The sequence below is a fragment of the Callorhinus ursinus genome, unplaced genomic scaffold (genome assembly GCF_003265705.2).
Source record: "Callorhinus ursinus isolate GAN/ISIS: 27379988/994484 unplaced genomic scaffold, GSC_fseal_2.0 scaffold5, whole genome shotgun sequence".
In the NCBI taxonomy this organism is placed as follows: Eukaryota; Metazoa; Chordata; class Mammalia; order Carnivora; family Otariidae; genus Callorhinus; species Callorhinus ursinus.
The window spans coordinates 46911798-46926379 of record NW_027397067.1 but is presented as its reverse complement, the minus strand read 5'-3'; positions in this window follow the sequence as shown (position 1 = coordinate 46926379).

The window sequence follows — 14582 nt, the reverse complement described above, 5'->3', positions numbered from 1 at the left end:
GGCACTGCCATCTACTTGGATACCCAAACCAGAACCTGGGTGTCCCTCTAGCCTTCTATCTCCCTTATCGAAGCTTCCTTTTGACATTGTGTGTCCAAACATTAAATCCTGCTGGTATTTGCTTCTGAAACGTTTCTTTTGCACTACAGTAATTCACAACTATCTTTTCTTTTGGACTGTAGCCTCCTAACTGCCTCTGGCTTAGCTCCTTCTTGAAATCATATTGAACCCTAGAGCTGGAGTGGCAAAACCAAATTTGCCCTGTCATTCTCTTGCTTTAAAAACTCAGATGACTCCCTTTTACCCAGGAGATTCAAGACTCTCCTTGATGTGACCCTTATCTATTTCTCCAGCCATCCCACAACTTAAATTTGTTATTCCCACAACTCACCATGCTAATTCTCTTCTCTGTGTTCTGGATTATGCTGGGAATGCTCTGCACATCTCTGTTTATCTGCAAAACCTTACTCAGCCTTTTAAGATATAACTCAGAGGTTATCATCTCTGAGTACCCTCCCCTGGACCCTCAGGGTAGGCTGTGGCTCCCTATCATCATACCCTGTTACCATGTGTCCTGGGAAATAATGGGAAAGACTAGCAGTCTCTGGGGATGTCCCCCTAGTGAAGGTACCAGTCCCAGCTCTGGTAGGAGTACTCAACCTGGCAGATCCCAAAACCTGATTTCATCAGCATGTTGAGAACAGAGCCATCTCTTAGTGGCTAACTCGAATTAAATTAACGTCCTTGAAAAACGAATAAAGTCAAAATATCAACAGATTAACTACATAAGAACTAGAACTTTCCTAAGGACTGGTTTCCCCAGAGTATGAGAGGCCAGTGTGTTCTTTCCCTGCAAAGAGACCTACCCCTGGAGGTGAATAAGAATCAGAATGACGGCAGCTAGATAAATCAAGCAATTCATGGAATCAGGCTAAAAAACTGTGATACCTCTACCCCCATGTTGGGAATGGGCTTGCCAATGGAAATCTGTTCATTAATGTCCCCTCTCCCCGGGCCGAAGCTGGGGTAGTCACTGCCCAAGCTAGCCTCTGTCGTCCCCTTTTGCCTTCCCTGGCTGACCAACATCCCCTCTTCCCCTGCCTCCTGCTCTGGGTGCTCCCTCTCATTGTTCTTTTAATGAAGTGAGTGACTGAAGAGGCCTGTTAGCAAAGGCCATCCTTTCAGCTTTTGCGTTGATCCCTTAAGTGTGGATTTCAGAGTTTAAGGACTCGACCTTATTTCCAGGCCCTTGAGGGAGGCCTCTCTGTAGCAGCCACATAGAAACTGGGAACCTTTATCTGTCATCGTGAGAGGCAGTGGCCCAGGGCCTGGCACGGGAGGCAGGCTAAGGGGACCGAGAGGCTGGCGCAGCCTCCGGCTGTCTGTATTCTGTGGTTCTAGCACACCAAGGACGTGTAACACATGGCTGATGAACTGAACTGAATTGCATAAACTGGATCCGATATGTTAGGATCATTTCATTTATTCTTAGGTCTCTGCGATTAGGCACTATCCCAGATCTCTCTTTCACGCTGTTTCTGTCTGGTTTCCGCAGAGGTTCCTTCTCCCCTCCCCATTTCGCTAACTACGATGTGCAGAGCTCTCAAAGGCCTGTGCCGCAGGCTGTTGTTTCCTCTCTGGGTTCAGTCCCTCGGAAGCATTCACACCATTTCACACACCACCGCTGTGCTATCCCCTCCGGCTGCAGCCTCCCCCCCAAGGCTCCGGCATCCATACTCAGCAGGACCACCTTACCCTCTCTAGCCCCTTCATTCCTTCCCGCCCAGCCCACCCCCAATTGTCTGACCTCGTTCTGTCTGTGAAGGGTCTCACCAGTCTCTCTTACTTTGGCTCCCACTCCTACTCTTACTGATGCCCCTGAGTCTCTCTTCCATCTGTTGCACCTTGCATCCAGTCAACACCTCACTCGTGTTTAACATCTCAGTTCCTGGGCAGTTGGGATTGGCTCCCAACTCTTCTCTACCTCAGTCTCCCCTAGCTCTGATCCAACCACAGCTCGGGTTAATTTTCCTAGGACAGCACTACAGTCCTGACAGAGAGGGGAACACCGCAGGACGAACTGCTGAGAACATCACGTCGCCCTGTTTCACTGGTCCAGGCACCACTCCCAACAACAGGGAGTTTTCACAGGCCCCTCTCCACGGGGTCCACCAGCCCACCTTGTCCTTACCCTTGAGCTCAGCTCCCCTCTCTCCCCGTTTGCCTTGATTTTTCTCCCCTTCCCTCTCAGGCTGCCCTCTGGAACTCAAAGTTTATTCTTCGTCAGTCACGTCAAGCCATTTGACTCCTAACTCATTCTTGCCATGCCCTAAGGACTACCTTTTGACAATCAAAATGGCCTGAGAAAGTGCTGTGCTAAGTCCAGGTCTTTAGCTAGAGGCAGTTTTTTCTCCTAAAAGAAGTTCTGTTGACTGCCTTTAACCTTAACTATGTATTTTTTCTTCCCACTGCAGGGCGATGAAGGATCAAAGAGGTTCAGACCACAGTGGGTTTTATCAAGGATACCTGGCCTGGGCCAGGCCTATAGGCAGATTAGGGCCTCCAGAGGCTCCCTGAGTACACGGGAATCCTGAGAGAGGGAAAGCACCAGCTTTGAAGCAGGTGGCAAGAAGAAAGTATATAGAACTGGAATCTGGCTGGTTACCCTCCCAGAGAGAAAGCTGAACCTTGCCTTTTGGGTGCCACTAGAGAGAGAAGGCAAGAATTGAAGACCCAGAGGCCAAGAGACACTCTGATTGATCACACAGAAACCTCCTAGCTAAGAAGGTAAACCCAGACATTTCTTGGGAAGGTGTTCCTAGATTTGCTTGGGATGACATAACTGTTTTCGTAATGAATATGCATCTCTCAATCCTGGGAAGATTTAGAATTAAATAGAGATATAATGAAGGAAATCAAACCTCATGGTGTTATATTTTTGTATTAAAGAATCTACATATTTGGTATTTTAAATGTCTCTAATGTGTGATGTTTTAAATACTCCTCATATTTAATAATATTTAATAGAAACATTCTTGATGTCTAATAAAGTATCTGAAAATTAACCTTGCAATGCAGATTTAAAGCGTGTAACTGACTAGTTATTAAGACTTTTGATTTTAAGTTAAAAATCCTTTTAAAGTTTATACACTATATTGGAACTTTTAAGAAAACTTACCACTTACCGCATGTGTTTATTAGTTTTATGAGAATTACTTAAGAATTTGGGAGGCTTTGTTAATCAGAAAATTGATGTGTTTGGGAAAAAATATTCGAATTATTAAATTAATAAACACAGTTTAAAATGATTAACCAAGTGAAGCAGACATCAATTTACTAGCTTTATAAATTGAATAATAAATGGGTATATTTAATGTAAAAGCTTAAGCACAAATTTTCAATTTGAAAGTAATGAACATTAAGTTTTAAAAACCAAAGTAACTTCTAAATAATCATTCCAGGGTAAAAAGTCTTAATGCATTTTTAAAGTCCTTTCCTTTTCCTTTTCTTTTCTTACGACACCCATAGGGAAAGTTCACAAAGGAATATTCCAGTCTATAAATGTGAACTCTTCTCAAAGTTGCCAAGAAAAGAGCCCTGGAGGCTGTAGGAGTAGGCAGCCAGGGTACAGTTTGGGAAACGGACAGGGGTTAGCAAAAATAACACAACATACATCCTGACTTCTCGTCTTCTTTCCAGGCTTGTTGCTCCAACTGTCTATAGGCCTTCAGCTACACTTCCTTGCACCGCCTTCAACTTTGCATTTCCAAACTTGGCTCATCCCTTCTTTATCCTCTCTTGCCTACTCTTGGCCTCAGCCAAAAGGCTTCCCTTCAGAAATAACCTATCAATCGCACCACCATCAGCCTAGGTGGCAGGCAGAAACCTCCTAGTGGCTTCTCATTCTTTCCCTGCTTCTCTAAGCCACCATTCAGTCCCAATGAGCCTTTCTCCGCAAGGTCCACTTTTCCTTCCCATTTCCTCAGCCACCTCTACAGTCTCTGACTCTTGTCGCCTCATGCCAGGACTACTGTGCTGGCCTTCACTCAGTTTCCCCTGCTGCAATTCATGCTACACATAGCTTCCAGAAGAGTCATCAAGCTTTGTTTTCATCTGAGCTTTTGCCAGCTGCTCAATATCTGTCAAATAAAATCCAAGTTCTCCTTGACATCTAACGTCTTCTAACAACTTGGAGTCCTCCTCACCTTAGCATCCTCAGCTTTCATGGTTTCTGGATGGGACCACTTATTATTGTCCAGATAATTTGCTTGCCACGTTGCCCACACAACATTGTGTCTACGTGCATATCTTTGCATACAATAGCTCATTGCCTCTCTATGGAAGGCTTGGATCCCTCTTGTTTTCTGACCCCGTGAATCTGATTTCTTCCTCTCCCTCAAATCCTGTCAGCACTCATCTATATACAATACACAATCTCCTTGGCATCTGTCATGACATCATAATTAATTTCCATGTCTTTATATTACCCTATACCAATGTCTTAAGTTTTGCATGTATATCATTTTCTTTTTTTTTTTTTTAATTTTATTTATTTGACACAGAGAGAGAGACACAGTGAGAGAAGGAACACAAGCAGGGGGAGTGCGAGAGGGAGAAGCAGGCTTCCCGCTGAGCAGGGAGCCCGATGCGGGGCTCGATCCCAGGGTCCTGCGATCATGACCTGAGCCGAAGGCAGACGCTTAACGACTGAGCCACCCAGGCACCCCACATGTATATCATTTTCTTAAAGACACTACATAAGTTCTTCAGGGAAGGAATTTTACCAGCCTTGTCAACCACGGAGGATTAAATGAGATAGGTTATGTGGAAGTACTTTGTAAACTACCAAGTTTTATCAAATATACTGTTAGAGTAGCTGTGGTATGGCTGAAAAAGCCAAAGATTTGAACTTGGAAGTTTGACCTGGAAGAGTTGAGTTCACTTACTAGCTCTATCTTTTGCCAGTCATGTTGTTTTAAGCAAATGTAATCTTTTCTGAGTTCCAGTAACCTCACCAGTAAAAATCGCCATAGGATGCCTTCCGGGGTAGAGGTAGTTGTAAAGATCAAATAAATTGACATCAATAAAAATCTTTTTGCAAACTTTAAAGCACCACGTGAATATATATTTTTCAGTAATGACAAGATAACACTAATAAATATTGACATAATGACCAATACATGTTGATGTAGTGACTCGAAAAGATTACGAGGAGCACGTACCACTTTGGCATAAGCAGTGACACTTCATAGATGACATATCACAGCAGATGCAAGCAGCTTTAGTGACTCAAACGTAGTAAACATCTCTGACTTACAAAAGAAGTAAACAGGACTACAGATAAATGTTAATGGAATCAAAAGCATATAAAAGTATTTCTTTTAGAGTAATTTACTATGTTTATTCAATTATAAAGGACTATTTGAAAGACAAGGTACTTGTCCAAATGCTTTTAAGTTCTGGACACTATGTTTGAAGTGTATTCAGTATTTGCTCACTCAACATATTTTGTTTTAGCAGGAATGAATTGTATACCAACCGTATGCCACACATTGTTTTAGGTCCTGGAGATATATCTGTGAAGACGGTTCAAGTTTCTGTTCTCAGGGATCTTACATTCCAATGGTAGAGAGATAAAGTGCAAATAAATAAAATAATTATAGATTATAGTAAGTGCTGTGAAGAAAGTAATGTGGGGGTGGGAGGGAAGGAGGGCTATAGATGTCTCACTGAGAAAAGACATCAAGAAGACAGTGACATTTAAGCTGAGGTTGGAGAATGAAGTAGAGAGCCACACAAAGAGCCCAGAAAAGAGCATGTTAGACTGAGAGAAGAATGAGTGCAAAGACCCTGAGGCAGGAAAGGGCTGGCCCTGTTAAGAGGCCTGTGTGGTTGGAGCCTAGTGATTAAGAAGTCTGCAGACAGATCACAGTGCCTGGTGGGCCTTGGTGTGCAGTTTGGATTTTATTCTATGTGCAATGGAAAGTCACTAAAGAAGCTTACGTATGATTAAAATTATAATCATACTATTTAAAAAAAATTATAGTCCATGGTTTTCATACTATAACATCTTGGGCTGCTTCACAAAATTTAGTGTGATTTGGCTCAAAATATAAGTTTAAAAGAAAAAGGACTAGGCATTTTAAAATTTGGGACTCCTCTAATATGGGTGGGGTGCACTGAGTAGGGGTTGCCATAGGTTCTACCTGCTGTTATCCTCATCTGTCTTGTGAAATTAGGATTCTTCACATTCCAAATGCAAGCTGTCTGATCAGTTGTCAAGATAGCAGACAGGCCACTTTCTGGGACCCTTTAAAATAGATTGTTAAGACTATATCATAAGGATAAAGGAGACTGTTGATGTACTGATACACAGTGACCCCTAAAATATGTTAAGAGGAAAAATCCTTGTGTACAACAAAAGTGTGCTATCATTATTTGTGTATACATAAGGCATCTCTGGGATACACAAGAAACTGACATTAGTCTTACCCATGGTGGAGAGACCCCAGTAGCTGGGGGATAGAATGGGAGAAAATTCTTACTGTATACCTTCTTATATTTTTAAATGTTTTAACCAACATTTATGAATGTATTATTACTTATTCAAAAAAATTAAAATCCTACATTTTTTCCCCATATACTTATCTTAAAGAAAATGGGCAATGTTCCAGAATTGTTGAGAAAGAATTTGCCTCATTGGGTAAACCTAAAGTTATTCTATATAATTACAAGGAGATATAAAATCTAGACCTATGCTGTCCAGTACGGTCATCACAAGCCACATGTCTATTTAACTTTAAACTTAAATTAATTTAAACAAAATCAAATTTCAAATTCAGTACCCTGGTCACACTAGCCACATTTCAAGTGCTCAGTAGCCATTAGCTACACGGGACTAATGGCTATATCATATGGATAGCACAGATGTAGAACATTTCCACATCATGGAAAGTTCTATCAGATGGACTGCTGTAGACTGATGCAAGATGCCACCAGGGCTATGAACTAGCTCTTCAAACTTAGCTGATCAAGACAGAGAAACTCTGGAGTACAATAATACAAATATATTCCAATGCTAATTTTCCCAAGATGACTCACTAGAACGGCACTTAGAGGTGTAATCAAAACCCCTGCATTAGGTTTCTAAGGCAGACTCGTATATAATTTTGTCATTACAAAAAAATCAGTCTGCACTAGGATAGCACTGGCAGTTATTGTGTTAAGAGTTAAGAATTATTTTTCTAAATGTAAACTGAGATTAAATAAAACTAACATAGTTGATATTTACTGAATTTGATATTCCACATTGATTCAATGAGTCAATAGTACTGTAGCACAATAAGAGTGAGTAATGAGATTCAATTATATTCAACTACTTTAGTACAATTTGTCAACTTTTGTCATCTTTGCTATCATTATTAAGTCAGCTTTTCACAAATTAACACATTTTAACTAACCATAGTCATCATTTTCCTTTTGATACTCAAATTGACAGAATTTAGCAAATGAGTGTCCCTGCATTCTTCTATGCAACACCATTGTTTTTTTAAAGCATTCTTGCTTTCTGGCCCAATAAAATATTCCAAGACTTACCTGTATCTTCCCAGACCCAGACGTGAATCAGCCCATTTTTCTAAGGTATATTGTGTTTCCTTCAAGTGAAAATAGTATTAGACCCAAGAATGTAGGCATTAGGAGTGCATATCATCCGGCTCATGTGGTGGAGTAACAGTATTCCTTGGCCATTTCATTGAACACAGTTAGAAAAGACGTATTTATTATATGTTATTAGTTTATATTAATATTTCCAACTTTGTTCTCATATTACAGTATGCCTATTTAAATTTTTTAAAAATCCTTCATCCAAATTATATTTCCCTTTTTTACAATTCAATGAAACATTCAATTATCACTCTAAATAGAGATGTTGGATTCTTGACAAAGTTAGCATAATCACTCATTTCTCTTATCTGATGATAAAAGGATCAAATAGTAATATAAATATTAATACTAACAGTGAAACTACTCCATAACATTCAATTTTTCTTGCTTTTCTCTTAGAATGCATCTCACGGAAGTTATCCAGAACAATTATTTTGCCACTCAATAAGACTTCATTTTGCTTGCTTGGATAATACTTATGAGTGTACGGTTTGGTCCTCGTGTCTTTGTCCATGAGCAGGCAGGCAACTAACACTTCTGAGTTTTCGGAGATAGTGGTTTCCAGCTTCTTACTTTTTCCTCTTGGGAAGCTAGGATTTTGTTTTGAAATGCAAATTAGCTTAGCAATAGTTAAATGCAGATAGGCTATCTTCATGTTATCTTTTAAAAATAGGTTTTTAGGGGCACCTGGGTGGCTCAGTCATTAAGCGTCTGCCTTTGGCTTAGGTCATGATCCCAGGCTCCTGGGATCGAGCCCTACATCGGGCTTCCTGTTCGGCGGGGGGCCTGCTTCTCCCTCTCCCCCTCCCCCTGCTTGTGTTCCCTCTCTCACTGTGTCTTTCTCTGTCAAATAAAAAAATATTAAAAAAAATAAAAAAATAAAAATAGATTTTTGTATGGAAAGAAACGGACACTGTTCCAAAATTATTAGTGAAAAGGAAATGGTATCACCTGGCAAACCTAAAGTAATTCTAACTGATTAAAACCCAGACTTAACAACTATAGGTTTCCAAGTCAGAGACACACTGGACAGGTACCCACACTCACAATTCTGTAACTGTGATCATTCAGAGTACACTTATGAAGACATAAGCAGTTATCCACCAGTTAGCCTAAGTATATTTTCTTGCTCAACCTATGAATGAGCCCAAAGAAAGATTTCTAGAAGGAAGTTGTTCAGGGGCGCCTGGGTGGCTCAGTCAGTTAAGCAGCTGCCTTCGGCTCAGGTCATGATCCCAGGGTCCTGGAATCAAGCCCCGCATCAGGCTCCCTGCTCAGCAGGGAGCCTGCTTCTCCCTCTCCCCCTCCCCCTGCTTGTGTTCCCTCTCTCGCTGTCTCTCTCTCTGTCAAATAAATAAATAAAATATTAAAAAAAAAAGAAGTTGTTCATACCTGATTGGTATCCTTGAAGAAAAAGCAAAATAAACCAGTGAACCATAGTTATAGGAGTGCCTAATGATTTTTTTTTTTTTAAATTAGGATTTTTTTTACTTAATTTTTTTTTTTTAAAGATTTTATTTATTTATTTGAGAGAGAGAGAATGAGAGATAGAGAGCACGAGAGGGAAGAGGGTCAGAGGGAGAAGCAGACTCCCTGCCGAGCAGGGAGCCCGATGTGGGACTCGATCCCGGGACTCCAGGATCGTGACCTGAGCCGAAGGCAGTCGCTTAACCAACTGAGCCACCCAGGCGCCCCAGGAGTGCCTAATGATTAACAATACAAAACTGGAATTGAATTTCTTCATTTAATCTGACAGGTGGGTGACTTATGACTCAGGAGAGATGCCACAGGGCTCTATCAGGGCCTACCCCAGAGGAAGTGGCACCATCACGAGTACATTGCTTATAGGCCTGGACATAGTGTTTAGCTATGGGCTCTGGACCTCACTTTGCCCTTCCTTTGACCTGTGTGTTGAGTATATGGGCTTGCTGAATGGTGGTTGTTATCAAATTAGGGAAACTCAGCCTGATTGCTCCTCTTACCTCCAGCCCCAAGCACTCAAAGCTGAATTCAATGCACCTGCCTTGTGTACCCAGAGTACCTTGCACTCACCCTACCAGTATACCATGTATTGTGTTGCATTGTAATTGTTGGCCATCATGTCTGTCACCCCATTAGACTATCTACATCCTTCATGTAATATTTTACAATTATAGAAGTCTCCAGAAAGTATAAGTCTTCAATTGGGGGTTGCTATAGTCTCTCATTATTCACGTCAAGCAGGCCTCTTAATATTAGACTTAAAACCCTCATGAAACCAGTCAACTCTAATTTATCTAATAAAATGAGATGTAAGTTATTCTAGGTTTATCCTAGAGAACAGTACCTTGAAATTATTTATAAATCTCTAAGGCAGTTCAAATGGCCAAGTTTTCTAGAGAACCTTGCAATCCGTTCACTAAGATTAAAAATACATCCATACAGAGAGGTGAAGTTAATGGTGTTAACGTCATTACATATTCTTTAAGGTAGAGATTCTCTTGCCCACTTCTATACCTGCAGTGTTTCAAGGTTCTTAACATATCACTCAGTAAATATATACTGAATGAGTGAAGTACATATATGTAAATATATAAATACCTTTGTAATCACCAACCCAGAATACTTGTCCTTTAGTCACCTACCAGAGACCTCAGTTTGGAAGTGACTTCAGATCTACCTACTTTAAAAAGCCCACTGATACTTGAGATATGTTGGCTAAAGGCTACCTGACCCTCAGTCAGTTTGGCAAGCTTAATGTCAAATTTAGCTCTCAACAGACATAACCTTGCCAGATTGCAATTAGCCATTATTAAGAGTTGACAAAAGAAAAACATCCACATGAAAATTGTTCCTGCAGTTTTTGTGAAATCACTAAGACAGTTGCCTGATTTTTCTAGGAAGTAAGCTCCATGAATGCCAGAGACTTCACTGGTTTTAATATTTGACATGCAGTGCCTTAAACAGCACATGCTATAGGCCTAAATGAATACTTGGCTTGTAGTGAATGAATGAATGAATGAATGAATGAAGTCTATAATCTGATGTCTTTTATATAAAGAGCTATACAATAACTTCTTTTTAAGATTGACTACAGGAAAGAAGTTTGTCTTCCTGAAGAAGCTGGTGTGCTTCTTTTCACTAGACCGTAAGAACATGTTTTCTTTGACCTCACTTCGGGAAGATTCAAGCAGGAACCTTCCAAGAATATCCTTTGTCTGTCCTCTTTCAAATTTAATATCTTTACTCCCCCCACCAGAATTGCCTTCTGATAAACCACAAGGCCACAAGATTGGATCCTGTGCTCCCTTTTCATCCAAGCCCCAATCTCCGTTTCCTCGTACTTGCTCCCCACTCTCATGCTCTCACTTGCCTTTACCCACCTCTGTCTGCCATGTTTCAGCCATGGGATTTTGTCATATCCTCAACATCTCTTCTTATCTCTTCTCATGGCATTCCTGATGTTATTTCCTCCACCTGGGAATGCCCCTTCCTGTCAGTATTCCAAGTACTGGCCCCCTGAATTCCCAGACCAGAGACCTCGCCCTTTGAACTTGCACTGCCTGTGTTTGAATCAAAGTTGTTCTATAAGCCCTAGTATCCTCATTGGCAATACTGTAGCTTTATCATACCCCCTAGGGTTATTGTGAGGAGGTATGTAAGTGCTCAATAAATAGTAGTGCTTAGTACTAACATAATTTCTTTTATTTTCCTAAAATGTATTTTTCTCAAGCTTTATATCTGAATTTATGTACTTAGGTTGTGTCTTAGGAAACATGGTCCTAGAGTATAGTCCATTTCAAAATTCTCACATTGACCCTCCCCATATAATCCACAACCTGGATAGGAAAAAGATAGGTTTTTTGGTTGCTCATCTAATACTTACATGGTCTCAATGTAGCCACTTGTATTTTTCTGCTTTCCACATTAGTTTAGGACAGTGACAGTTGTATTTTTTGTATGTCTGTCTACATGTGTCTGTCTCAGTTTAATAGTTATGTTTATAGAGACAGGAGTTGTTCCATCAATGTCCAGGATCTATTCAGAATATATGGAACAACAGGAGTTGCTCCATCAACTGCACATTATGTAATTTAGACTTACAAATAACACCTTCTGCAGGTCTCGCCAAAATCCTCTTAAGTAGATAGTGGTATTGCTGTTGTAATAGTATCCCTGCTGTTGGCATGGGCTTAACGCACATGCTGTGCCATTAGAGAGCACTTCGTAAGGAAACCTAAATATTCTGACATTTCTCTGAGTTTCTTATTCTTTCCTACAACAAAGCCATTAATTGCCTTTTCCTCCCAATATTGTTTCTGGTTTTCTGAGCCTGTGTTAAGGCCCTAAGTGGGTCTGTTTCAGGATCTACTTACTTGGCAGCCATTTCCTCACAATTAACATCATGTACATCATCTGACACACAATGTCAGAACTAATTTCCAAACTCTTTTATAAATCTTTTTCTTTGTTCTTGATTGGTATGAGGGAAATATGTAATGCATGTGGAAGAAAACAAAATCTGAACAGGTCACCTATAGGAAATCCTTCTGATCGTGGGCATGATAATTTACAAATCTGAGTAGGTATTGTGCTCCTCACCAACCCAGCAAACCAATGAAGCAGATAGCTAATCCTCTTAAACATTATATAATCTTTAAGTCAGTCATACTACATAATGTCCTCAGCTTTGGAGGTCCAGAAAGTTCTTTGGGTCTTATCATGGACATTGTTTAATATTTTTCTCTTTCAAGGATCTACAGAAAGTTTATCCCTCCAATTGGCAGAGGGTTGCTATACCTCCTTATTATTCATCTCAACTATATCTCTCAGTAATACCTAAAGACCTTATAAGGCCAGTCAGCTTTAATTTGTCGTATGTTACATGGAATACTATAAATTATTCTGGATATATTCTGAATATATCCTGGACATAGCTGAAAATTATTTATGAATCTCTGGTGAAGTTCAGGTGAACCACTTCTCTGGAATACTTTACATTTTATTTTATTTTTATAGGTTAATTGAATGATGTTGATGTCATTAGACATTCTCAGGCATCCACAGTGAGATGCTGCACATATAAAGACATTATTCTGTCCCACAGCTTGCAGTCTAAAATTAGATATACACAGGCAAGCCAGATAAACATAGCACATTTTTTAAGACCAAAAAGAAATGATGGGAGAGAAAAATGAGAGTAGTGAATCAAAGAGTCAAAGAGAATTGACAAATATTCTATCTTCTGCCCTTCACTTGTAGCCATAATTTCCTCTATCAGAAGCAATCATACAGTTAAAAGTCAGTCATACTGTATAATGTCGTCAGCCTTGGAGGTCCAGAAAGTTCTTTCATCCTAGCAGTCATTGTCACTGCTTGCCTGACTCTGGGTACTGAAAGTCTACTACCTTCAAGCTCAGCCCTGGAAATGAGTGCCCAGCCAGTATGTTAGGATATATTCCCTCTAGGAGCCTATGGAGTTTGAAAGTGGTGCCCTGCAGTAGGCCAAGTGATCTGGACTTGAACACAACCCTAGGTGCCCATGCCATGGGAACTTCCGGGTGAGATCTCCCTATTAACCTCCATCCTATGCGCTCCGTCCACAAACCTGGCTGGCCTTCTCCCTGAGTTTAGGATAAAAAAAAAAAACCCAAAACAAAAAAAGCACCTCCAGTGTGCCTGGCTTCATGCTCCTTGATAGGCTCTCTTTTGGAGTTTACAACTCATTTTGGAGTTTACAACTTACTTGGAGAGAGAGCTCATAAAAAGACTCTTTTTAATAGAACGTGGTAAATATAGTGGCAGAGAGGTGGTCAGGCTAAAGCCCAAAGGAAGAGTACCCAACCCAATCTGGTGGTCAGGGAAGGGTGATGATGTGATGAGAGATAGTCTGAGAGCTGGGCAGAAACAGGAGAGTTGTAGCCCAGAAGCCAAGAGAGTGTGTTTAAAAAAAGAGAGGGGCACTGGGTGGCTCAGTCGTTAAGTGTCGGCCTTCAGCTCAGGTCATGATCTCAGGGTCCTGGGATCGAGCCCCGCATCGAGCCCCACATCGGGCTCCCTGCTCGGTGGGAAGCCTGCTTCTCCTTCTCTCACTCCCCCTGCTTGTGTTCCTTCTCTCGCTTTGTCTCTCTCTGTCAAATAAATAAATAAAATCTTAAAAAAATAAAAAAAGAGAGGGAGGAAAATAGGGTCAGATTCTGCAGATGTCAAGCAAAATGGACTTGAAGTGAGTCCACTGGATTTGTCAAATAGAGGAAGAATCGTTGGCAGGGCAGTTTGAGTAGAGGTGGAGGTGGGAGACCTATCACAGTGGGTTGAAGAATTAAGGAGAGACAAGAAGTGGAAATATGAAGTTTGGCTGTGAAAAAAGTGAATTAGAAAGGAAAAGGTCATCAAGGGAAAGTCTGAGTTTTGATGAGAAAAACAGGTTTCTAATCTGAGAGAAAGGGGCTGCACAGAGGTCCTGATTGACCAGCTTCCTTCCCACAGTATTAAGCCACAAAGAATTGATGTATTTTTCCAGTGACTAGAATACTTCTACCATCTAGGGTATCCATTTCCTATGTCAGAGTGCCCTGGAGGCTCAACTGTTAATTGGACTTATCAATTAGGAAGTGGCTTGTTCAAAATGGCTTTATGGCAAAGAGAAGTCTTTTGAGAGTTATTTAACCCAGGCTCTAGTGAAACCAGAGAGTGAGCCCTTTCTAATGACTGAGGTACTCAAACCCAACCTAGACAAACTCCACTCTTGTCAAACTCTTGTTCCCTGACAAAATTTTCTAGACTCCAAGCAGACCATTTTTACCTTTGTTATTTACATTCATGATTTAGTGAGGTCCACCAAACTGTACCCTCATCTGCCTCCACCAGAAATATAGGTAAGAGCCCCTGGATAATCTTAAAAATTATGTTTTGGTTTGGATAGTTTTAATTTTTTT